The 25611-nt window shown below is 45.5% G+C and overlaps 1 protein-coding gene across 1 annotated transcript in view; it reads left to right on the forward strand.

The window, feature by feature from the left end:
- The first annotated feature begins 8876 nt into the window (after positions 1–8876).
- The window catches only part of LOC136621450 (contactin-4-like), a 107770-nt gene continuing 91035 nt past the window's right edge, over positions 8877–25611 (forward strand). The window contains exon 1 of the mRNA XM_066596950.1: positions 8877–8983. The gene's annotated coding sequence lies outside the window, so the exon portion shown is untranslated. The remainder of the gene's footprint in view (positions 8984–25611) is intronic.

Genomic DNA, 25611 nt, shown 5'->3' on the forward strand with positions numbered 1-25611 from the left:
GGGGCAGTATTATAGTAGTTGTATTCTTGTACATAGGGGGCAGTATTATAGTAGCTATATTCGTGTACTTAGGGGGCAGTATTATAGTAGTTCGTGCACATAGGAGCAGTATTATAGTAGTTACATTCTTGTACATAGGAACAGTATTATAGTAGTTATATTCTTGTACATAGTGGGCAGTACTATAGTAGTTATATTCTTGTACATAGGGGGCAGTAATATAGTAGTTATATTCTTGTACATAGGGGGAAGTATAATAGTAGTTATATTCTTGTACATAGGGGGAAGTATAATAGTAGTTATATTCTTGTACATAGGGGGAAGTATAATAGTAGTTATATTCTTGTACATAGGAGGCAGTATTATAGTAGTTATACTCTTGTACATAGGTGGCAGTATTATAGTAGTTATATTCTTGTACATAGGAGGCAGTATTATAGTAGTTATATTCCTATGCATGGGGGCAGTATTATAGTAGTTATATTCTTGTACATAGGGGGCAGTATTATAGTAGTTATATTCTTGTACATAGGGGCAGTATTATAGTAGTTACATTCTTGTACATAGGAACAGTATTATAGTAGTTATATTCTTGTACATAGTGGGCAGTACTATAGTAGTTATATTCATGTACATAGGGGGCAGTAATATAGTAGTTATATTCTTGTACATAAGGGGAAGTATAATAGTAGTTATATTCTTGTACATAGGAGGCAGTATTAGGAAGTTCTTGTACATAGGAACAGTTTTATAGTAGTTATATTCTTGTACATAGGGGGTAGTATTATAGTAGTTATATTCTTGTACATAGGGGCAGTATTATAGTACTAATAGTCTTGTACATAGGGGGCAGTATTATAGTAGTTATATACTTATACATAGGGGGTAGTATTATAGTAGTTATATTTTTGTACATAGGGGCAGTATTATAGTACTAATAGTCTTGTACATAGGGGGCAGTATTATAGTAGTTATATACTTATACATAGGGGGTAGTATTATAGTAGTTATATTCTTGTACATAGGGGCAGTATTATAGTACTAATAGCCTTGTACATAGGAGGCAGTATTGTAGTAGTTATATTTTTTTACATAGGGGCAGTTTTATAGTAGTAATATTCTTGTACATAGGGAGCAGTATTATAGTAGTTATATTCTTGTACATAGGAGTTAGTATTATAGTCGCTATATACTTGTAAATAGGAGCAGTATTGTAGTTGTTTTTTTTTGTTGTACATAGAGGTCACTGTTGCTGTCTATCTTGCTTTTGGGCTGTCGGATATTTATTCCCCCATTTAGGCCACCAATACTTGTAGGAGGGCAACTAGTGGATGTAGGCAATTGTCCCCCTTACATCCGTCTGTCCAGATTAATTCCTTCCTCCATGCAGCTGTATTTATGTACTCAGCTTGTGTCTGTATTTATGTTATGAGCTTGGTTCTGGTACTGTATATATGCACGGAGGTTGTTTCTGCTGCTTAATTTATGTACTGGGCCTGGTTTTCGTGCTGTATAAACACGTTTCTGGTAGTATATTTTATGAGCTTGGCTCTGGTACTGTATTGATGTACTGAACTTGTTTCTGATGTTTGGTTCTGGTGTGAGTATGCTGCTATCTTAATGCTCTCTGAAAAAGCAGAATACTGTCTTTCAGTGCAATCTTTCTCTATATACACACACATATATATGCATGTATGTATATATGTATGAAATGCACAGAGTGCCATCTAGCCTACCGCCATAGGACTGTTTCTGACAGCTAATGCCTCACATTTCTGACTGATACATTTTGCTTGCAGTGATACATTTTACCAAACTTTCATATGACGCATTCAGCTCTCAGAGGATTGACTGGACTGGATACAAATGTAACATAAACTTACCTGGGATAAGGACTCATGTCCGCGGTCGGGTCGGATTTCACGTGCGGGAGCCCGCAGCGGAATCTAACCCTGCCCGCAGCCAAGGACCCTACATACTTGTGCAGGTAGGTGGCATCTGCACTGACCTCTGTACTTCCGGGTTTTCTGTACTTCGGATGGTCCGCACGGCTCACCGTCGAACATGCGAGTATTGATGTTTTTTTTTTTAAATCTCCAGCTCTCCTCCGGGAACTGCGGCCCGTCTGCAGTGTCAGCTGCAGGCCAACCGTGGATCGAACGGCTTCCACTGATTTCAATGGAAGCCGTCTATGTGGGAATCGCACTGAAATGGATCGTGCTGCGATTTATTTTGCAGACCAAAAGACCCGCAAAACAAATCCGCATGCTTTAATTCATTTGCGGATGCCCATGCTTCCCTATGGGCGGCTTGATTTGCTGATCATCCCCACAGGTGCCCCACGCGAATTCCGCAATTCAAAATCGCCCGTAGACATTGGACGTAAGTGATGGTATTAACAGGTTTTGAGCCTCTGAATGTAAACAAGAATATTCCCCTTCACTGACTGCCAGCAAATACTTTTTATATGGTGAGGAATTAAGGGAAACGTCCCACATTTATCAAAACTTTCATCATTTTAATTAGTTCCTAAGTTATTGACATACAGTATGTGGCAATAAATTTATGACTGCCCATTTCTCCTGTGATTAATCTGGCACAGCATACATCTCAACCACTACCTCGCACCTTGGATAAAATGACGGCACTTTTTCTATGTGTGCAGATTTACGACTTTTTTCAAACATTGTATTTTCATAAATGTATCTCTAAGTCCTGACGAGGCAGCGAGCCACGCCCACTTTTCACTCCATTGAATGGTGAGCATGCATGTTTCCAATGTCACTAAGACGCCCATAGGCCTGCCAATAAATGGAGATAGGATCAATGCAAGAATTGATCCAACTGATGATAATGTACTCCAGATTAGAAGATCTAACATGTCTCTCTGTAACTAGCCGAGCAGCACAGCTATAAACCAAGGAGCCATCAAGCATAGCAATTCAGACCCCCGTCACACATGTGCCCCCTTCCTCACACTGTCAAGAGCAGAGTCATTCTACACCCCCTCCTATTCTCAGGTGCCCCGTTCAGAATCAAGAACCCCTTTTTAGGTAGGGCACCAATGCTATGTGCTGACCAACCACTATGGTAATCAATACCAAAACCCAAGTACTTGCCAAAAGCAACAACCCTGAACGGATCTCTTAAAAATAAACTTTTATTAATCATATGGAAAATTTCACCTCAAAGAAACCTTAAAAAAAGAAAGAACAGATATGCTATGGCAGCCAGAAAAACTTACTGTATAGACTTAAAGATTCTGTACATATAAACTACCTGCCTCACTAAATACATTAGGTGTATATATACTTCATGAGGAACGGTGGAGCTCACTCCACCGACTCCAACGCAATGGCTTATGCGCACTGAGCCATAGAAACCAATATGACCATGTGACCTAGTGCATATATGACACTAGTCACTGACTGCTAGCAGTTGTACTAATATATAGTGAAAGCACCACAATCAGTACTAAGGAGATAAATGCCTACCGCATCGATCTGAAGCTAAAACGTAGCACTAGAGCTCCCCTGACATGTTTCACCAGACAACTGGCATCCTCAGGGCTACATGGAGCTATAGATGTAGCACCCGGCCGTAACAGACATGTATATCAGTAAGAGGCAGGATCAGTATAACTTCTATGGTGTCTACTCTGTTATATTATATATCAGTCAATGATTGAGGGCAATGCTCATACATCCAAACACTGTGATTGCTTTATGTGTCTTCCGTCTGCATTAATATACACCCCCCAGGATAGGTCATCAGTAGTTGATCAGCTGGTTCTGCCACCTAGGATATCCTCTGATCAGCTGTTCGCTAGCTTGGTGCGCTCATGTACTGACCTGATTTCTACAGGAAGCAGACAGCTGCGTTCTTACCACAGTGGCCAGGCTTAGTATTGCAAGCATGTTCACATTCACTTTAATGCCTGTAATACCAAGTCTGGCCACTGCAGTGGGAATGGAGCTATCTGCTATCTGCTATCCTACAGAAATCAGCTCAGTGTACACACATATCAACCCACAGAACAGCTTACTGGTGAGGATCCCAGCAGCAGACCTTTGCCAATTTACTATTGATGACCTATTCTGAGGATGGACCAGGAAACTTTTACAACTGCCCTTTAAAAAGCCTCTGTCATCACCTTTGAGCCCCATAAACTACATTAAGGGGCTGAAAGGTGAGGGGATGGGAATCCAGAAATCTGTTTTTTATACTCACTGCGTCCCCCATTCCAGATTTGCTCCTGAGAAATTAGGTATCACTGAAAGGACCATTCATTATAAAACAGAACTTTTAATATCCTTATTGTAAAATAGCGTGTCCACGTATAGAATTCTTCCTTTGAGTGACCGAAGCCACACACAGATTAAATGGTTCAACGACTTCTCATATGTTTTTGACCTTCAAGTTGTCAGGAAAAAACGATTTTTTATTATTTTTCTTCTTATTCATTCAGCCTGTCACGTAGTGATGCATTAATCGTCGTTACTGACACATGCAGAACACTAAGCCTGTCCTGTCATTGGTTGAGCAGCTCACATCATTCTATTACTACATTCACTTCTTGTGGAGGATCATCTCCACTTTCTAGTGATGTAGATACTGTAGGGTGGTATATTGTATATGTACTTCAGACTGTATATATATTAGCTAGAAGTACAATTGTCAGTGTATCATATAAGTTCAGTTATAAGGCTGAGTTCACACAGCGCGGATTTGCCGCGGAACTTCGCTGCGGCAGATCCGCTTGCAGCCGCTAAGCCCGGGATTAGTCAGCCAGGTGGACGAGATTTGTCAAAAATCTCATTCACACAAGGTGGACAATCCGTCGCGGCAAAGCCGGCACTGCGACGCGGATTCCCAGTGTGCAGCATGTCAATTCTTTTTTTTTCCATTGCAGCCTCACTCCTCTCCATATGGGAGAGAGAGCCAGCCGCAATGGAAAAGCATGCGGCGAAGACGCCCAAAAACCCGCGGCTAAGTGCCGGGGGCTTTGAAGCTGCACTGGAAATCTCAAGGTTTTTCGCTGCGGCAAAACCGCAAGATTTCCGTGGGAACCCAGCCTAAGAATTTGCGATTGTAGAATCAACACATTACAGCCTCTGTGGTTGTCCCACATACATTGGTGACCTCGGTCAGAATTAAAAGCCCCTCGGGTTCCCAAATTGTGTGTGGTATATGACAGTGACTTTACTTGTAGTGCCTCGGATAAAGCAGGCTATTGTGTAATATTTCGAACATTCATCTGGTCTGGAAATAATGACCATATTTTCAGACCAGAGCAGATGAGTGGTTAGAACATGAGCTCATACTTATTATTGCTCATTTATTTATGCCATGTTATCTTATACTATGACCCCCATGATATATGCATCAGATTCAATGATAGCCTTTATTGCCTCTGGGCTCTCACTATCACTTATACGTCACCTAAATATTAGACCTAGGTCTGAGCTATTCCCTATGGGGTATGTTGTGCTTGATATGTAGCCTGTATTGTCTAAGCCCTATGAAGGCTGTTACTCAATTACCTCTCTATCTCATTAGCATCAGATGTCTGTTTGTGACCCTTTCTAAACTGCCAGTTGTATCAGAGGAGCTTTGATATAATCTTTCCCAAAGGGCTCTTTCCCACGAGCGTATATCAGCTTGCTGTTTTCACGGTCGGCCGATATACGCTGTGATCTGATGCCTTGGATTCCAAGGCATCAGATCACATGGCCATATTCCCGCGACGTAAAAGCACCCGGTTGGCCAATATAGCGTTGGGTGTTTTTACGTCAGGCCCAAAAGATAGTCCTGGAACTATCTTTTGGGCCAGAATGTCAGCCGCTGCATGGCTTCCTATGGGAACCAATGACAGCGGCCGGAGAAGGGAGGTGGGAGGGAGTTTAGCAGCGTGACTGCTAAACTCCCTCCCTCTTCTCTCCTCCCCTCCGGCTGATTGCAATGGGAGGGGGCGGGACGGGGGGAAAGTTAAGCGCCACCCCATCCTGCCTCCTCCCATTGCTGGCAGCGGACAATGGTTGGGACAGGGGCGGAGCTAATCTCCTGCTCTCTTCCCGCCCCTTGTCCAAAGCCAGCAATGGGAGGAGGCAGGACGGGGCGGCACTTAGCTCTACCCCCTCCCATTGTAATCAGCCAGAGGAGGTGAGCCGGCAAGGGAGAGGGAAGGGTAAGGGGTAACGGCATGGCGGCCTCGGCGTATATGTGCCGAGGCCCATGACATCTGAACAGGCACACAAATGTTACATTTGTGCACCTGTTCACGAGTGTTTACACCTCACATCGGAGCGTATATCCGCGAGCCGTAAAAACGGCGGCCAATATACGCTTGTGTGAAAGAGGCTTCACTCCCCTTCCCCACATCATCAGTATTGAGGAATACCCCCCATCAAGCACCACAATCAGTACTGAGGAGATAAATGCCTACCACATCGATCTGAAGCTAAAACATAGAGCTCCCCCGACATGTTTCGCCAGACAACTGGCATCCTCAGGGGTACATGGAGCTATAGATGTAGCACCCGGCTGTAACAGACATGTATATCAGTAAGAAGCAGGATCAGTATCATCCCCATCATAACTTCTATGGTGTCTATATTATATATTGGCCAATGATTCAGGGCAATGCTGATACATCCAAACACTGTGATTGGTTTATGTGTCTTCCGTCTGCATTAATATACACCCCCCAGGATAGGTTATCAGTAGTTGATCAGCAGTTTCTGCTACCTAGGATATCCTCTGATCAGCTGTTCGCTAGCTTGGTGCGCTAATGTTCTGACCTGATTTCTACAGGAAGCAGACAGCTGCGCTCTTACCACAGTGGCCAGGCTTGGTATTGCAGGAAAAGTTCCCATTCACTACAATGCCTGTAATACCAGGCCTGGCCACTGCAGTGGGAATAGAGCTATCTGCTTCCTGCAGAAATCAGCTCAGTGTACACACATATCAACCCACAGAGCAGCTTACTGGTGAGGATCCCATGCAGCAGACCTTTGCCAATTTATTATTGATGACCTATCCTGAGGATAGACCATGAAACGTTTACAACTGCCCTTTAAAAAGCCTCTGTCATCACCTTTGAGCCCCATAAACTACATTAAGGGGCTCAAAGGTGAGAGTATGGGGATCCAGGAAGCTGCTTTTTATACTCACTGTGTCCCCCATTCCAGTGATTTGTTCCTGAGAAATTAGTGAATGTGCACAGCCTTGTGAAAAGAGTCACCAGGTGTGCGCACGCTGGATTGGGGCGACACAGGGAGTATGAAAAGAAACTGCCTGTTCCCTCAGCTTTGAGCCTCATAACATTGTGTATGGGGCTCAAAGGTGATGGCAGAGGCCCTTTAAAGGGGTTTTCCAGGCATTAAATGAAAATTGTGAAAATGCTAAAATTTAGAAGGCACAGCTAAGTATTGGCATCCTGTACCTGTTATCTGCTGCTCTGGGCCTTCTTCTTTGTCCAACAGACTACTACCTACAACTTCCAACATGCATAGAGCTGGTCTCCCGGCCACAGCTCCGCCCACAGCTCACAGGTCCTGCAACTTACTAGGACCAACCCCCCTCTCTCTGAGCATGCCCAAGAAAGTCTGCTGAAGCAAGCAGACCGGACATTCCTGCACTCTCAACTCTACATGGGTAATACAGTGCAGTGCTTCTGTCCTCCCATCATGCACTGCTCACAAGATGTTGATGGCTATGGACAGGGGAGAAAGTAGCAAATACAGACAAGATGTCAGAGGAAGTGGAGATAATTTTCAGGTGGAGGGTCACGTGACAGATACAAAAGGATGAAAGTAGCTAGACCCGATACAGTGACCCAATCACAAAGTGACTTATTGTCATGATGTACATTAGATTTTAAAATGTTGGTGTGTACCCAGAATACCCCTTTAGGGCGCCCACCCACTGGCGATTTTTTTTCCCTACGAAATTCGCAGCATTTTTTTCTCTGCAGGGGTCTATGGGACTTGTAATGTTAAAATCGCGATTGCGCAAAATCGCAATTTACCGCGAAATCGCGATTTTGCGCGATCGCGATTTTAACATTACAAGTCCCATAAACCCCTGCAGAGAAAAAAATGCTGCGAAATTCGCAGGGAAAAAAAAACGCCAGTGGGTGGGCGCCCTTAAGCTGTTCATACACCTTCATTAGCTATCGGTGGAACAAGCGGCCATTTCTCCGTACTCCCTCACAGACATGAACGCTCGGTTTGGCCAACGCTTCATGTGCTTTCCATGGCGGTGGCATATCTCCATAGGAACAAAAAGATCAGAAGTTGAAATTCAGTGTGCTTGATCCTTCTTTTCACCAACATCGTCTGTCGGGAAAAGTTAGGAAGCCCCCACACACATGCAGTAGTCGTTCATTCTTTTTGAAATCAGTGGGTTCAAACGACTTTTGCCTAATGTATATGAGAGGCCTTTGATTAGAACTTGCCTCAGGGGTAGCAGCTGATATCCCTTTCTCATTATACATCAGCTGCCCATTGTGTGTGTACCTTCATTTGCTATTTAGATGCTTCCCTCTGCACCATATATAATGACCCCTAGTATTGGCCCTAGTGCCTCTGCCTGCAGCATGCTGTATGTCTACCTGTCACCTGCAGCTGGCTGTCATGTTGTATTCTGTGTGCTGGCTCCTGTGTGTTCAGCCTCAATCCTCTTCATTCTAATTCTTATTTGTGTCTCCTCCTCTGCGCCCCCTCCTTACACCCCCTTTCTTGTTCTCCTCCTCTCTCCTCTCCCCTCCTCCCTTCCTCTCTCCATCTCTCTCCTCCTCTGTCACAGCTGTAGATCTCTGCTCTTCTTCTCCTGGGTTTCTGTGCTAATTATGTGAGTCCTGGGGGGTTGCTTGGTGGAGAGAAGCTCAGAGAGAAGCCAAGGCTCAGAGCATCTCAGGGACCAGGGCGGATGGGATGTGACCAGCTGGATTCTGGATACCGTGGATGGAGCCTCACACAGTGTATGTACATGGTGGGATCTGTCCAGGGGCGACGGCTGCTGTGTGCTGGGATTATCCGCTCAGGAGTTCTTTGTATAGAGGATGGAGACTTTGTTTCTATTGTTAGTGCTATAGAGAGCCAGTAGGATACATTGTACCCAGGTGTCACTTATACATTGTATCCAGGCAGGAACTACTATATGCATTGTGTCAAGGTAGGACTGATACATTGTATCCATTCAGGACTTATAAATTTATTCTGCACTTATCCAGGTGTAACGAATACATTGTATCCAGGGGTATGTTATATTATTGATATAGGATGTGTACATTGTATCCAGGGGTTGTTATGTTATTGATATACGATGTATATGTTGTACGCATGGATATCTTATCTACCGTATACATATAGGATATTCAGATTGTATCTAAGTGAATGTGTATGTTGTATTTAGGGGTATGTTATGCATATGGTATTTATACAGAATGTATACTTTGTATCCAGGTGTTATTTGCACATAATATCTAGCAGTTATACAATTTGTCAAGGTAGGACTGTGAAATGATCCCCAGCACCTATGTATTCTATCCAGGTGCACGTTATATACTTACAGTGGACATTTAGGATGCATAAATACATTGCATGCTGTATCCAAGTGTAACAAATACATTGTATCCAGGGGTTTGTTATGGTATTGATATAGGATGTATACGTTATATCCAGGGATATCTTATCCATACAGGATGCATAAATTCTGTCTAAGTGTAATGTGTATGTTGTATCTAGCGGTATGTTATGCATATGTTGTTTATACAGGATATAGACATTGTATCCAGGTGTTATTTACACATAACATCCAACAATTATACAATGTATCAGGGTAGGACTGTGCAATGATCCCCAGCACCTATGTATTCTATCCATGGGCATGTTATATACTTACAGTAGACATTTAGGATGCATACATTGCATGCTGTATCAGGTGTATATGATGTCTCTCATCCATGTAAGATACCTACATTGTATCCAGGTGTCATGTATATATTCTATTCAGCAATATACAATATATCATGCAAGGACAATGTATTCAGCACTTATACTGTGCAGCACTGATATGTTGTATCCAGGTCTCATGTGTACATGGTATCCATGTAAGGGTCATACATTATGGCCATATCCATCACATTGTATCATGCTGTCACTTGTACTTTGACATATACATTGCATTCACCTTGTTCCAGCACACCTACATAGTGTCCAGGTTTGTGCAGTTGTGTGTGCTATGTACTTACTCTGGACTGTGAGTGCAAATAGGATTATATTTACAGACGGACAAAACTGGGACACAGTACTAAATGTATTGTCCCTGTCAATAGCTGTGACACAGGAGCTTTGTATAGAAGAGAGTGCAGAACTGCAAGATGCTGTGCAGGTGGACAGTGCTGCTACTTGTTACCTGTGCAGGGGGCTCTTATTGCATGCACACAATGTTATATATAGCGCTCTGCAGTGTATTAGCTATATCGCGTGGCTTGCTAGATGCCAGGTTGTGTATGGAATCATTGCACTGGATTATATGGGGACCCTGGTATGATCTCCACCCACCCTGTATTTATATTTGTGCATGCAATACTTTGTAGATTGTCTGCAGCACATTCCCCCCACAGGTCTATGGATTATTACTCTAAGCTCCCAGGGCTGTTATATAATGTTATATCATTAATAGGCAAGTGGGCGTTTAGTCCTGACAATGTGTTATTGTGTTGTGGAGTTGTAGGGAGGTTTGCAGATTGAATGTGGATGCAAATGTGTGTTGGTGGGGTGACTGTGTGAGAAGTTCTTCGATGGTGTATATATGTGTATGTTGGGGGGGTGACACACCTATCTATGGGGATGATATATATATATATAACACAATATATATATATATATATATATATATATATATATATATATATATATATATATATAATGCATCCAGTTATGTTATTAGCTGATGTATTCTTTTGCTTATAGTCCAAATGTCAATGAGCAGAGCCATAGTCTGAGCGCAGGGCGGATATGATTTGAGGGTGTTTTCTTGTCTTTATACCTGTCATCCGGTTTACCGTGAATATATGATTCCCAGATTACCGCTAGCTCGGCTTATGTAATATACATAGCAGAGGTGAATATTGCAGGGTTGGGGGTGTACAGTTTTGGTAGGGTGTGTATTTATGGGGGTGTGGTCTTATTATGGGTTTGGGATAATTGTATGGGCTGAATGCACTTTGATGTTTACTGTATATATGTCATGTTATGCATCTCTATATGTATTTTTTTAAGCTGGTCATAGATGTACGACGATCCTTGTAATATGCATGTTCTACAGCAGAAATCTGCAGTCTGTTTGTTTGAGAGTGCTAGGGGGGAACCACAAGATTCTTTTCTGGGGTCTCCCACTTACAGAATATTATGTCATTTTGGATATAATGGCATATACTATAGCCCACAGAGCTAGCACTCTTGTCTCTCTGGGGTGATCTATTGCGGTCTTACATAAGTGCTCATGTTCTGGTATCTACCGTGTGATGTATAATGCATGAGAGACACACTGTAGATGGGGTAATCACCGGGGCCTACGAACAGGATGGAGAAATGATGGACGTGATTGAGTATTGAACTATTTGGAGTAGCTGGGATACAAGTTTGATCTACCAGACATTGATTGATTGAGCCGAGCCTACGTTGCTTGTTATCTGAAGAGTTTTGCATTGACTTATTGCAATGGATTGTCATTTAGTCACTCCTGCTGTGACCAACTGGCCCTGTCTGAGTGTGATTAAAGCTGTATCCTGTGCACCTAGCCTAGCAGCCCCGTATCCACCGTAATCACCTAGTTATATGGTAAGCTGCCCGAGCTGCTTGCTCCAATTTATATAAAATGGGATTTTTTAGTAGCTGGGCTTCAATGGCGATTTGGGACTAAATGGAATCAGAGTGTCTTCATTATAGCTAAGTGCAGTGCACCCCTAATAGAACTAAAATCGGTATACATCCACTATCACTGAAATCACTGTACCCTCAGTACCGCAACCCCACTATCCATGGAAACACTGTACCTCCAGCATAACTGAAAGTACTGCATCCCTACTATCACTGAAATCACTGTACCCTCAGTACCGCAACCCCACTATCCATGGAAACACTGTACCTCCAGCATAACTGGAAGTACTGCATCCTTACTATCACAGGAATCACTGTACCCCACTATTGCTGGCATCACTGTACCCCACTATTGCTGGCATCACTGTACCCCACTATTGCTGGCATCACTGTACCCCACTATTGCTGGCATCACTGTACCCCACTATTGCTGACATCACTGTACCCCACTATCGCTGGAACACTGTACCCCACTATTGGTGGAATCAGGTCGGTTTCACACAAGCATATTATGACTGCACTCCTGTATTCAGGAGCTCACAATCTTATCCCCCCATCACGCAGAGTGATGTGCCGTAAGGCCCATTTACACTGAAAGAATCGCTCAAAAATCACTCAAACGACAGTTTTGAGCGATCATCTTTGCATAACTCTAAGTAGCAAATTAGCTACTTAAGAGTTAATGCAGGTGGAGCAGGACACTACTGTGATAGCTCTGAGAACAAAGCAGCTGCTTTGTATATGCAAACAGCTGCATTGTTCTCAGAGCTTTCAGCTGATGTCCTGCTGAGAACTGCCAGTGGGATACCAGCAGAAAGAATATTATCAGTGCTGCCCACTGAGAAAATCAACACGCGGTGCTGATAAGAGTCATTGGTGATTTCTAGCTTGCATAGTGCATGAACAGTGCATGATTACTGCGTGTTTAGACACAACAACTATCGCTCAAAAGTTGGCTTTTGAGCAAATTTTTAGCGATAATCATTGTGTTTTCATAGGCCTTTAAATTGTCCCTGACCCCAGGAGCTCACAATCCTATCTCCCTTTCTCACACAGTATCACTCCCATCATCGCTGACCCAAGAAGCTCACAAACTAATCTCCCTTTCTCATGCAATGTATCACTCCCTTCATCCTTAAAGGGCCCACTTACACATGATTATCTCTCAAAATGTATTCCAACAAACGAATTGGAGCGATAATCGTTCAATGTAAATGCACAAAAGGAAAAAAAAATGACACTCACTTAACCTTCGCAGCTGGTTAAACTGATTTTTCAGTCAACTTAAAAAACATTGTTGGCTCCCTGGCTTCTCGTTCCATGAAAATGCTCCCTGCTCAGCGCTTCCCATAGGAGGTGAAGCGCTAAGTGAGAAGTGGATGAGAAGCCCGCGATCCAGCAGCAAGTCTCTCTGTGTAAATGCTCTGCTTGAGCGCTGACGACCTTAGCTGTGACATCCGCGCTTGTGCAGTCCTTTGAAAGACTGTTGGCCCATGTAAATGTCCATTTCCCCAGGAGCTCACAATCCAATCTCCCTATCACACAGTATGTATCACTTCCATCATCCCTGACCCCTGGAGCTCACTCTAATCTCCCTATCACACAGTATGTATCACTTCCATCATCCCTGACCGCAGGAGCTCAAACTCTAGTACCCCTATCACACAGTAAGTATCACTCCCATCATCCATGATCCCAGGAGCTCACACTCTAATCTCAATATCACACAGTATGTATCACTCCCATCATCCCTGACCCCAGGAGCTCACAATCTAATCTCCCTATCACACAGTATGTATCACTTCCATCATCCCTGACCCCAGGAGTTCACACTCTAATCTCCCTATCACACAGTATGTATCACTCCCATCATCCCTGACCCCAGGAGCTCACAATCTAACCTCCATATCTCACACAGTATGCATCACTCCCATCATCCCTGACCCCAGGAGCTCACAATCTAACAGTTTGTTTTTGGCCTATGCATGGAAACCCACAAGAACACTAGAAGAACATACAAAATCCATGTAGCTGTGGCCCCTGGTGGGCATTGAAGCCAGAACCCCAGTACTATAATACTAGCATTTCATACCGCTCATCTCTTACACCCACAGCATCTTCTGCTCACTCGTTACAATGTGTCACCTTTGTGCATCACATCAAATATAGCCCACTCATTCCTTCCACGCCCCCTGTGCCCCTCGTGCCAGCTGTTCATTTTCATGCTGACATTATTACGTAATAAGGTGACGCTGCTATATAAAGTCCGGGCCTGAGACACGCTGCTGGTACCGGGGGTGCTTAAAGGGCTATACACACTGGCATGTGTTCATCTGTAAAACGCACATGTTTTTATATAGAAAAATGGATGGAAAATAGCATTTCACAGATCCAAAGACTATAATGGGTTAAACATAGTCAAGCTATGTATACGTTTAACTCCGTTTAGCCGAGCGTACGTCTCTGCAGCTTTTTTTTGTGGGATTAGACAGCACAGCCTACTACGTTTTTCTGTCCTGCCCCCCAAAAAACGTATTCTTTCTTTTTAACATTACAGTCAATGAAAAATGGATGGAAACGCCGCCTTACCGTATGTGTTTGTATTGATGAAAAATGTATATGTGGTCCTTATAAAACAGATCAAAACACATAGTACACATAGGGTTTTAAAAACCCTATAAATGAAACGTACACGAAAGTGCCAGTGTGTACGGCCCCCTATACAGTCATGGGGGCGGCGATTCGTCAGCTCCGATTTCATTCACCAGATTGAATTTATAATGCGCAATATAGAAAACCCCTCCATAATCTGACGACAAGCGGTTTGCCATGAGGGTGCAAGAGCAGTGCCATGTTGTAGATAAGAGGGGGCGAGGGCCGAGGATGAGAGAGGTCTTTATACAGAATCATTTATTCTTTCGTCTTCGCTGCCGTACATCAAGGCTGGGGATTTGCAGGTGAAATGGAAAACGCTCCTGCTCTGCATGTCTGCCCCCCCGGGTAATGCTATTATACAACTCGGTCGCCATGTAGAAAGTGCCGGATACAATCCTCAGCGCTCCATTACAAGCTAACAGGGGACTGATCCGATACGAGGTAACAAGGTAATGAAACCAGTCACAAATCCCTAACAAGAGAGAGAGAGTTCAGCTCCTCCGCTCCATTACAAGCCACTAACGCAATAAACCACAGGAGGTAACGCTACCCTAACAGGATGATGACACAGGAGCGTCCCCCATAAATCATCTGGATCCCCATGGGAATGTATCAAGCAACACAGCTGGAAACCTTCAAGGTGGACACAGACCCCCCAATCCTTTTCTCCAATACATAGGGGCACCCCTACCATGAGGCAACCTGAGCCTACTGCCTCAGGGGGTGGGCTGCAGGGCCTCAGAGGAGCAACGGCAGGTAAGTCACTGGTCGGGCTGGTATTTTATTTAATAATTGCCAGCTATGAGGCAGCGGGGCAGCAACCCGGCAAGCATTTCACTTACTGGGTCTGTAGCTCCGGTAGGGCCACCATTGCTGTCATTAGTCTGTGACCAATGACCTCTTCCCCCAGCATCTGCGTTCCTGTGCGCAGCAAAGACGACAGGTAGAGAGATCAGGGGTCACAGACTGATAATAGCAGCAGTGCTGTTGAACTGGAGCTACAGATGGAGGAAGTGAAATGCTTGTCGGGTTGCTGACCGGCTGGAGGTCCACTAAGGGAGTCACTATTACTACTGGGGTCACTAAGGGGGGCACTTATACTACTCAGGTCACTATGGGGGAAGTCGCTATTACTATTGGAGCTATTAAGTGGGTCACTATTGCTACTGGGGCCACTAAGAAGGGCACTTAGTATTGGGGCCACTATGGGGTCACTATTACTCAGTCATTTCGGACAAGTCTATATGGTTCAAATAGGTGTTGGGTATCTTGTATATTAGCATTTTCATTGCCGTAATAGTTCTTTTTTTTTTTTTTGTGGGGGCGGAGGGGGGCACCATTTTCACACTTCAACTCAGGCTGCAGAAAGGCTTGGGGCACCCCTGCAAGTACGGTGGTTAAACCGACCAATCGCTTCTCTCCGACCGTCCCTTCCAACAAATGTGGATTATACTCTTTCCAAGACAAACGTTTAACAAGTCTCATTTTCCCAAGGGCTAAGGACTAGAGATGAGCGAACGTACTCGGTAAGGGCGATTTCGCAATCGAGCACCACGATTTTCGAGTACTTCACTACTCGGGTGAAAAGTACTCGGGTGCGCCGGGGGTGAGCGGGGGGTTGCAGCGGGGAGTGGGGGAGAGAGGGAGAGAGAGGGGTCTCCCCCCTGTTCCCCACTGCTACCCCCCACTCCCCTCTGCAACCCCCCACCCCACAGCGCACCAGAGTACTTTTCACCCGAGTAGGTAAGTACTCGAAAATCGCGGTGCTCGATTGCGAAATCGCCCTTACCGAGTACGTTCGCTCATCTCTACTAAGGACCTGTTAGCAAGATTTACAGCCTTGCGTCCCTGGAGATGGCGACCGGAGGTTTTAGGGAATTGCAATGTCAATCTGTAAAAAAAGGAGAAGAAAAAGGGAGATTACAAGGCGTTTGCATATGATGGCCTGCTGCAGGATCGCGCCCATGCTGCCTCCTGGCTCTGTCCGTTTAATCAAGCGTTTGTGTCGTCCTTTTCACTTGAATAAAGATAGCTGATTGCAAAGTGGCCAAAACAGCGGCGAGGACGCACCCGGGGACGCTGGAGCAGCTGCTTCTGAGAGGCATCTCTGCATCACCCTGGACTTCACTGCCACACGGCACAATAGCTGGTGGCAAAGAGGAGAGTGAGAACTACAGACAGCCGGGGATGTGCCGTGCCCAGAAGTCATCTGATGGAGGGGCAATAAACTAACGGCCCCTGGGACTTTTAGAGGATTCACATACCTCCTAACTTTTGAACAATGACAAGAGGGATTTGTTTTGTGGCACGCATAGCAGCAAATTGTTTTATGTTAGGCCACAACCCTTTTACTGTAATCCAAGAACTTTGTGCTCCCTCATACCATAGTAACATTACCCCTCAATGTTCCCCTCACAGTCAACATGCCCCCCCCCAGTAATAATGCGCCTCTTTGCCCCCCAGTAATTATGGCCCCCCCATGCTCCCTGCAGAAATAATGTCGCTATATATCCCCCTCAGTAATAATGTCCTTACATGCTTCCCTCAGTAATAATGCCCCCCCTCCCCGCATAACCCTCTCAGTAATAATGCCCCTGTATGTCCCCTCAGTAATAATGTCCCTACTTGCCTATATGTCCCCTCCCCAAAAATTTCCTTACTGCCCCCCAGTAATAATGCCCCCATATCCCCCTCTCAGTAATAATGTCCCAACATGCCCACTCAGTAATAGTATCCCTATATGCCTCTATCAGTAATAATGTCCTTACATGCTCCCCTCAGTAATAATAATTCCCCTCCTCCCCCACATGCCCCTTCATTAATAATGCCCTTGTATTTCCCCCCAGTAATAATGTCCCTACTTACCCCCCTCAATTATAATGCCTTTGTATTCATTCCTCAGGAATAATTTCCCTAATTGTCCCCCTCAGTAATATTGCCCCTGTATGTCCCCTTCAGTAATAATGTCCTAACATGCCCCCTCAATAATAATATAACTACATGCCTCCCTCAGCAATAATGTCCCCTTGTATTCTCTACTCAGTAATAATGCCCCAACGTTCTCCCTTCACTAATAATACCCCAACATTCTCCCTTCAGTAATAATACCCCAACACGACCCCTCAGTAATAATGTTCCTACATGTCCCCTTCAGTAATAAAGCCCCTATATGCTACACTCAGTAATAATGCCCCAATATTCCCCATCAGTAATAATGTTCCCGTTTTCCCCCCTCAGTAATAATGCCCCCTGTATGCCCCACTCAGTAATAATGCCCCAACATTCCCCCTCAGTAATAATGCCACAACATACCCCCTTCAGTAATAATACCCCAACATACCCCCTTAGTAATACTGTTCCTACATGCCTCCCTCAGTAATAATGTCCCCTGTATGCCCCCTTCAGTAATAATGCCCCAACATTCCCCTTCAGTAATAGCCTCCCAACATACCCTCTTCAGTAATAATGCCTCAACATACCCGCTGAGTAATAATGCCCCAACATTCCCCCTCAGTAATAATGTTCCTACATGCCTCCCTCAGTAATAATGCCCCAACATTCCCCTTCAGTAATAGCATCCCAACATACCCTCTTCAGTAATAATGCCTCAACATACCAGCTCAGTAATAATGCCCCCTCAGTAATAATGTTCCTACATGCCTCCCTCAGTAATAATGCCCCCTGTATGCCCCCCTCAGTGATAATGTTCCTGTTTTCCCCCTCTTCAGTAATAATGCCTTAACATACCCGCTGAGTAATAATGCCCCAACATTCCCCCTCAGTAATAATGCCCCAACATTCCCCCTCAGTAATAATGCCACCTCAGTAATAATGTTCCTACATGCCCCACTCAGTAATAATGTTCCTACATGCCCCACTCAGTAATAATGCCCCAACATTCCCCCTCAGTAATAATGTTCCTACATTCCTCCCTCAGTAATAATGCCCCCTGTATGCCCCCCTCAGTGATAATGCCCCCTGTCTGCCCCCCCCCCCGTCAGTAATAATACCCCGACATTCCCCTTCAGTAATAGTGCCCCAACATACCCTCTTTAGTAATAATGCCCCAACATGCCCCCTCAGTAATAATGTTCCTACATGCTCCCCTCAGTAATAACACCCCGACGTTGCCCCTCAGTGCCTCTGCAGTGCTCCCTCAGTAATAATACCCCCTGTATGCCTCCCTCAGTAATAATGCCCCCTGTATGCCCCCCTCAGTAATAATGCCCCGTCTGCCCCCCCCCCTCACTAATAGTGCCCCAACATACCCTCTTCAGTAATAATGTCCCAACATGTCACTTCAGTAGTAATGTTCCTACATGCTCCCCTCAGTAATAACAACCCGACATTGCCCCTCAGTGCCTCTGCGGTGCTCCCTCAGTAATAACACCCCTGCTTTGTATGCCCCCTCATTAGTAATACTGCCCTCTTTTACATTGTAAATAAAAATATGTGCCTATACTCGCCTCTTTTGCTTCCCTCGCCTCTCCATCTCTCACGCACATGTTTGCGCTACCTGGAAGTGAGGGCCCGGAGGGGCATGGACTGGAAAAAAAGGAGTATAAACTGTTTTTTATTGTACTCCATTACGGGCCACTAATGTGGAACGTGTCTCCTGCCTTCCAGGATGGTGGGACCTTCCCAGAATCCAGGACTGTCCCACTAAATCAAAGGGAAAAACACATTAGGTACTGCAATTTTACGAGGGACTTGCCTTGGGGTCAAACAGGTACATCTGTATAGGAGGTGCAGCGGTAAGCCTGGTGCCCCCCAGCCACATAGGACATGGTAAATGGGGGCCTCTTACAGCTTTGGCATTGGGACCGAGCAGTTTCATAGTACGCCTTTATGGTCATGTACATCTTCTATCCTACATAGGGTGGACAAGAAGGTTGGGTGCAGGCAGGCTCCTATTGTGGATGGGAAGGGGCAGAAGTGGTGAACAGGGGTCTTATTACTATGGGCCCCCACTTCTCTTCTGGGTACACCCCTTACATAAGCTATAGTAATACAATGGGGTTAACTGAGAACAGTACTTTCCAAAAATGGTGCAAAATTAGCGCACACAGTATATGTATCCATAAGCCGTCACTTATCTGCTGTCACATTGTGTTACTTTTGCACCAAAATAGTGTAGATAATTTGCACAACAAAGCAAAATTTGTACCCTCCCTGGCAGTAAAATCTTTACCTTCCTCTTTGCCATCCTTGTCCTGAAACCCTCTGTGCTCTGAGGCTTCATGTGCCTCACTCAGCTGATCTGCCTGGTTAGTTGGAGGTAAGTAGTAGTCACATCATTGTGCAGTAGTGGTGGTCATGGTGGGTATTGATCAGCTAGTAGCAGTGCACTAGTGCAGAGTTGTTTTTACAATCTCTGCTGCCCCCTAGTGGTTTGCAGAATAAACCAGCTTTTGGGGAGGGGGCAGCTGCATTGCACAAATGAGCAACACAGGCAGAGGACAGGGACATAGTATTTGTGGTTGCAAAGGTTGCAATTGCAGCTGGTCATCCAAGACTGTGAGGTCCACAGGGCTGGTGATGCAGAAATGAGGGGGGTGCAGAAGTGACAGTCACAACCAGCTGCTTCTGGTGGGGTCCAAAGACCACTTGCCACAGTAGTGCTGAACATATGAGGCACAGATTTACATCAAGGGCTTCAGCTGCATTTCTGCACAGCACCCCCTATTGGGCATGAGAAGTATGACTAGGAGTTGTGGAGGCTCAGTAACATATCCATGCAAAGTACAGTCATTGTCAGAACCAATCCCTCCCCTAGAAGTTATTGGATGGAATGAAACTTTCTCTGTGTGATTGTAACGTTGATATTAGTAAGTGATTACAGTATCAGAGCAAAAGGGGCATTTATTGTGGAGAACTGACCCCTTGAAAGGAGTCTAATACCCTGTTGTACCGCCTCTAGCTTAGATACAAAATGTGGTACAGGCGGGCATGAAGGCTCTAATACCCTGTTGTACCACCTCCAGCTTGGATACAAGATGTGATACAGGCAGGCATGGAGGCTGTAATACCCTGTTGTACCACCTCTAGCTTGGATACAAGATGTGATGCGGGCGGGCATACGGGCTCTAGTACCCTGATGTACCGCTTCTAGCTTGGATACAAGATGTGATACGGGCGGGCATGGAGGCTCTAGTACCCTGTTGTACCACCTCCAGCTTGGATACAAGATGCGATACTGCAGGCATGGAGGCTCTAGTACCCCTTTTGTACCACCTCTAGCTTGGATAAAAGATGTGAAACGGGCGGGCATGGAGGTTCTATTACCCTGTTGCCCCGCCCCTAGCTTAGATACAAGATGTGATACAGGTGGGCATGGAGGTTCTATTACCCTGTTGTCCCACCTCTAGCTTGGATACAAGATGTGATACAGGTGGGCATGGAGGCTCTAGTACCCTGCTGTACCACCTTGAACTTGGATACAAGATGTGATACAGGCGGGCATGGAGGCTCTAGTACCCCTTTGTACCACCTCTAGCTTGAATACAAGATGTAATATGGGGGCTTTAGTACCCTCTTGTACCACCTCTAGCTTGGATACAAGATGTGTTACAGGCATCATGGAGGCTCTAGTGCCCTGTTGCGCTGCCTCTAGCTTGAAAACAAGATGTGATACGGGCAGGTATGGAGGATATAGTACCCTGTTGTACCACCTCTAGCTTGGATACAAGATGTGTTACAGGCATTATGGAAGCTTTAGTGCCCTGTTGGGATGGCTCTAGCTTGGGTACAAGGTGTGGTACGGGCAGGTATGGAGGCTATATTACCCTGTTGTACAGCCTCTAGCTTAGATTTAAGATGTGATATGGGGGGCATAGAGGCTCTAGTACCCTGTTGTACCACCTCCAGCTTGGATACAAGATGTGATACAGGTGGGCATGGAGGTTCTAGTACTCTGTTGTACTGCCTTTAGCATGGCTACAAGATGTGATATGGGTGGGCATGGAGGTTCTAGTACCCCTTTGTACCGCCTCTGGCTTGGATACAAGATGTGAAATGGGGGCTTTAGTACCATGTTATACCATCTCTAGCTTGGATACAAGATGTGTTACAGGTATCATGGAGGCTCTAGTACCCTGTTAGGCCAGCTCTTGCTTGGATACAGGATGGGATACGAGGGCATCCTGTTGTACCACCTTTAGCTTGGATACAAGATGTAGTACGGGCAGGCACGGAGGCTCTAGTATCCTGTTGTACCGCCTCTAGCTGGGATACAAGATGTGGCATGGGTAGGCATAGAGGTTCTAGTACCGCTTTGTACTACCTCTAGCTTGTATATATGTTGTGATACGGATGTGTATGAAAGCTCCAGTACATTGTTGTACCGCCTCTATCTTGGATACAAGATGTGATACAGGGGGGCATGAAGGCTCTAGTGCTCTCTTGGGTCGGCTCTAGCATGGATACAGTATGTGATTCGGGTGGGCATAGAGGCGCTAGTAACCTGTTGTATCTCCTCTAGCTTGGATACAAGATGTGATGCAGGGGGCATGGAGGCTCTACTACCCTGTTGTACAACCTCTAGCTTGGATAGACAGGCATCATGGAGCTCTAATGCCCTGTTGGACCAGCTCTTGCTTGGATACAGGATGTGATATGGGCAGGCATGGAGCCTCTAGCACTCTGCAATGCCGCCTCTAGCTTGGATACAAGATGTGATACGGGCGGGCATGCGGGCTCTAGTACCCCGTTGTACCGCCTCTGGCTTGGATAAAAGATGTGGTACAGGCAGGTATGGAGGCTCCAGTACCCTGTTGTACAACCTCTGGCTTGGATACAAGATGTGATACAGGCGGGCATGGAGGCTCTAGTACCCTGCTGTACCACCACGAGCTTGGATACAAGATGTTGTACGTGTGGGCATGGAGGCTCTAGTACCCTGTTGTACCGCCTCTAAGTTGGAAACAAGATGTGATGCGGGTGGGCATAGAGACATACAGGTTCCTTATGATATCTTGTGGCATATCGCTCCACACTTGCTGTAACTGAGCCTCTAGATCATGCAAACTTGTAGGTTGTCAAAATCCGCATCCCAGATGGTCCCATGCATGTTCTATTGGCGATAAAAAATTCTACATTGGCCAGACTTAGTATTGCAGGCAATGAAGTGAATGGGAACTTTGCCTGTATTACCAAGCCTGGCCACTGCAATGGGAATGGAACTGTCTGCTTCCTGCAGAAATCGTCTCAGTACAGGAACACAATTGCCTGGTGAATAGCTAATCAGTGGAGATCCTGGGCCAATCGACTATTGATGCTCTATCCTGACCATAGAACATCAGTACTTTACAAGTGGACAACCGCTTTAAGGATAATATAGCCAGTAAGGTTCTGGTTGGCAGACTGAGAGGGTATTAGTGTATCTTGACGCCCCTGGAAGTACTGGTGAAGCCAAGATACGAGGTGTTTGACAGGGGGTTGACACCCCCTCTTCGTGATTGGCTGCAGACCATTGTCCCCTTTCTCGGGCTCACAGGTTCAGTTTTTTTTTCCCTGCGCTGACTGTAGCAGGCGTCACAGCCTCCCCTTTTTCGCCGTAACAGAATTTGCTGCTGGGCCAACTGTCACCTCCGCTGCCTTGGAGCCGACCGCTGTGACTCTCCCTGGCGACCCTTCCTCCACCCTTTCACGCTGTGAGTGTAGGGGAGCCGCTGGAGGACAGCAAGTGCAAAGGTGAGTATTGTTTCCTCCCCGCGCTGCGGCTGCTATCGGCGCTGCAGCTCTCACCGTTCCGTGCGTCTAAAGTCATGAGCGCTCACCGCTCAGGCCCACAGAACAGCTTTCTGAACGCTGCCGGTCACCGCTCCTACGCAGAGCAGTGCTGCAGAGTGCAGCCCGACCGCTCTCCCCTTCCTCCACAGCCTCGTCCGCTGACCACCACCGCTCATAAGTCCCGACCGCCACCTCTCAACTTCCACCACGGCGGACGGCGGTGGCTACAGGACCTGTGAGGAGTCATCCGGACAGTCAATCAGTAACAGGGGGCGTCAACCCCTTGTCAAACTCCCTGTAACTTAGCACCACCTGTACTTCTGGTGGCGTCAAGATACACTAATACCAACTGAGAGGCCACTGATATGAGTTGGAGAGATGCACTGTTTCTCCTTGTGGAGAGTGCCAGTGGACATAGTAAGTCCTATAACCCATGCATTGATCCTTGGGAAAAAGGTATGCAAACAAAGGATTGGAAATATGTCTCCACAGCGCCACCTATTGAAAGTCAGCTTCACTATATAATCATTGTCAGACCTTTTAACAAGCTTTGCAACATGACCAGAATATAAACCAAACTAGAGTTTTCTCCAGAATGAAAAGATAACCACCCACAGACAGACTATTTTAGCGTTCTTGCTCCTCATTAGTCCAGACAGGGTGTTGGTAAAAGTCCACTGATGTGAGTCAGCAGGGTATACCATTTGTCCTTGTGGAGACTGTCATTTAATATAGGGAGTCTTATAAGCCATAAAATGCTTCCTGGGAAAAAATATAGACAAAAAAGAAGATTTAAATATGCCTCCACAGTGCCACCTATTGTAAGGTAGGTTCCCTACAAAGTCAGTGTCTGGCCTAATAGACCTTGCATCACGACTAGGGATGTAAGCTAAGCCAGCATCTTCTCTGGAAAGCAAAAGGCACTCATAAAGATAGCCTTTTTGGAGTTCTTGCCCCCTCAGCAGTGCAGAATAGGGTTATGGTAGGCTGAGTAAGAGGCCATTGATGTAAGTTAGGAGGGGGGAGGGTAATGTTGCTCCTTGTAGAGACCATTAGTTGGAGTAGTGAGTCTTATAAGCCATTCAATGCTTCCTGGGAAAAAAGTTATGTAAATAGGAGATTGAAAAATGTCTACACAGCCCATCTATTGGAAGGTAGCTACCCTATAAGGTAAATGGGTTGTGCCAAGATATAAAGTTATCCCTAATGCTGTAGCCTCTATCAGTGAACATTATAGTAATAGTGACCCCCTTAGTGGCCCCAATAATAATAGTCCCCCTCTTTGTGTCCACCCCACACCACCAATCACACCATAAAGTACTTTAACTCAGTCTCTAGCTCCGGTACAACCGCTGACCCGTTCACCTGGTGTCTGTGCTGATATGCAGTAATGCAGACTCCTGGGGGAGGGGTCAGATTCTCTGATTAAATAAGCAGGGGCCGGACTAGAGCTGAAGAGTTAGTTGAAGTAGTTCATGGTGAGGTTGCTGCCTGGCCGTGTTCACTGCTAACAATTTTTACCGGCCATTAATATTGCTAATAAAAAAATAAATACTGACACCAGCCTTTGGATTTAATTACCGACTGGGAGGGTGATTTACTGACCAGGCGGCAATCTTACCAAGTAGTTGAACTCCCACCAATCATAAAGTTATACTATATCAACAGTACTTTATATCTTGGCGTGACCTCCTTAATGTCACTGTCAAGGCATATTTCCATCTTGTATTTGCCTGAAGGAAGACAAAAGCCACACTCCTGCTGCTGGTGCCGTCATCTGATGATGTCATCAGTCCTAGTCATTGGTTACAATATTTCAATCGTTCTACTTACACTATATTGAGAAAAGTATGTGGACACGCACAAAAGGTGATGAAACTGGATTTTATTCCCATTCCCGGTGTTGGGCTGCTTTTGGACTTGATGACTGCAATAACCCTTCTAGGCTGCTTTACACCAAATTCCCATAGATGTGTGGAGGGATTTGTCTCCATTTCTCGAGGAGAGCTTCAGATAGTGATGGGTCTGTTGGAGGTGCACGGATACAGCATTCTAGTTTGTCCCGCGTGAAGGGTCTGAGATGGACTTTGAGTTTGCCAATCAAGTTTGCCAATGTTCTGCTTCTCAACACTGCGTGCTGTATGACATGGTGCTCAGTCATGTTGGTAGAGACACGGAGCTGTACCTAAGTATTGCCACAAGGTTGGTGATGTCACTTTGTTCAGAGTGTCTCTGTGCCCATTGGTGTTGAGGGTGGACTTCACTATAACCAATGGCCTGAGTCCTTCCCAGCAGAAACACCCCCCACCATAACAGAACCTCCTCCAAACTTCACTGT

This window comes from Eleutherodactylus coqui, chromosome 3, assembly GCF_035609145.1.
Source record: "Eleutherodactylus coqui strain aEleCoq1 chromosome 3, aEleCoq1.hap1, whole genome shotgun sequence".
Classification (NCBI taxonomy): Eukaryota; Metazoa; Chordata; class Amphibia; order Anura; family Eleutherodactylidae; genus Eleutherodactylus; species Eleutherodactylus coqui.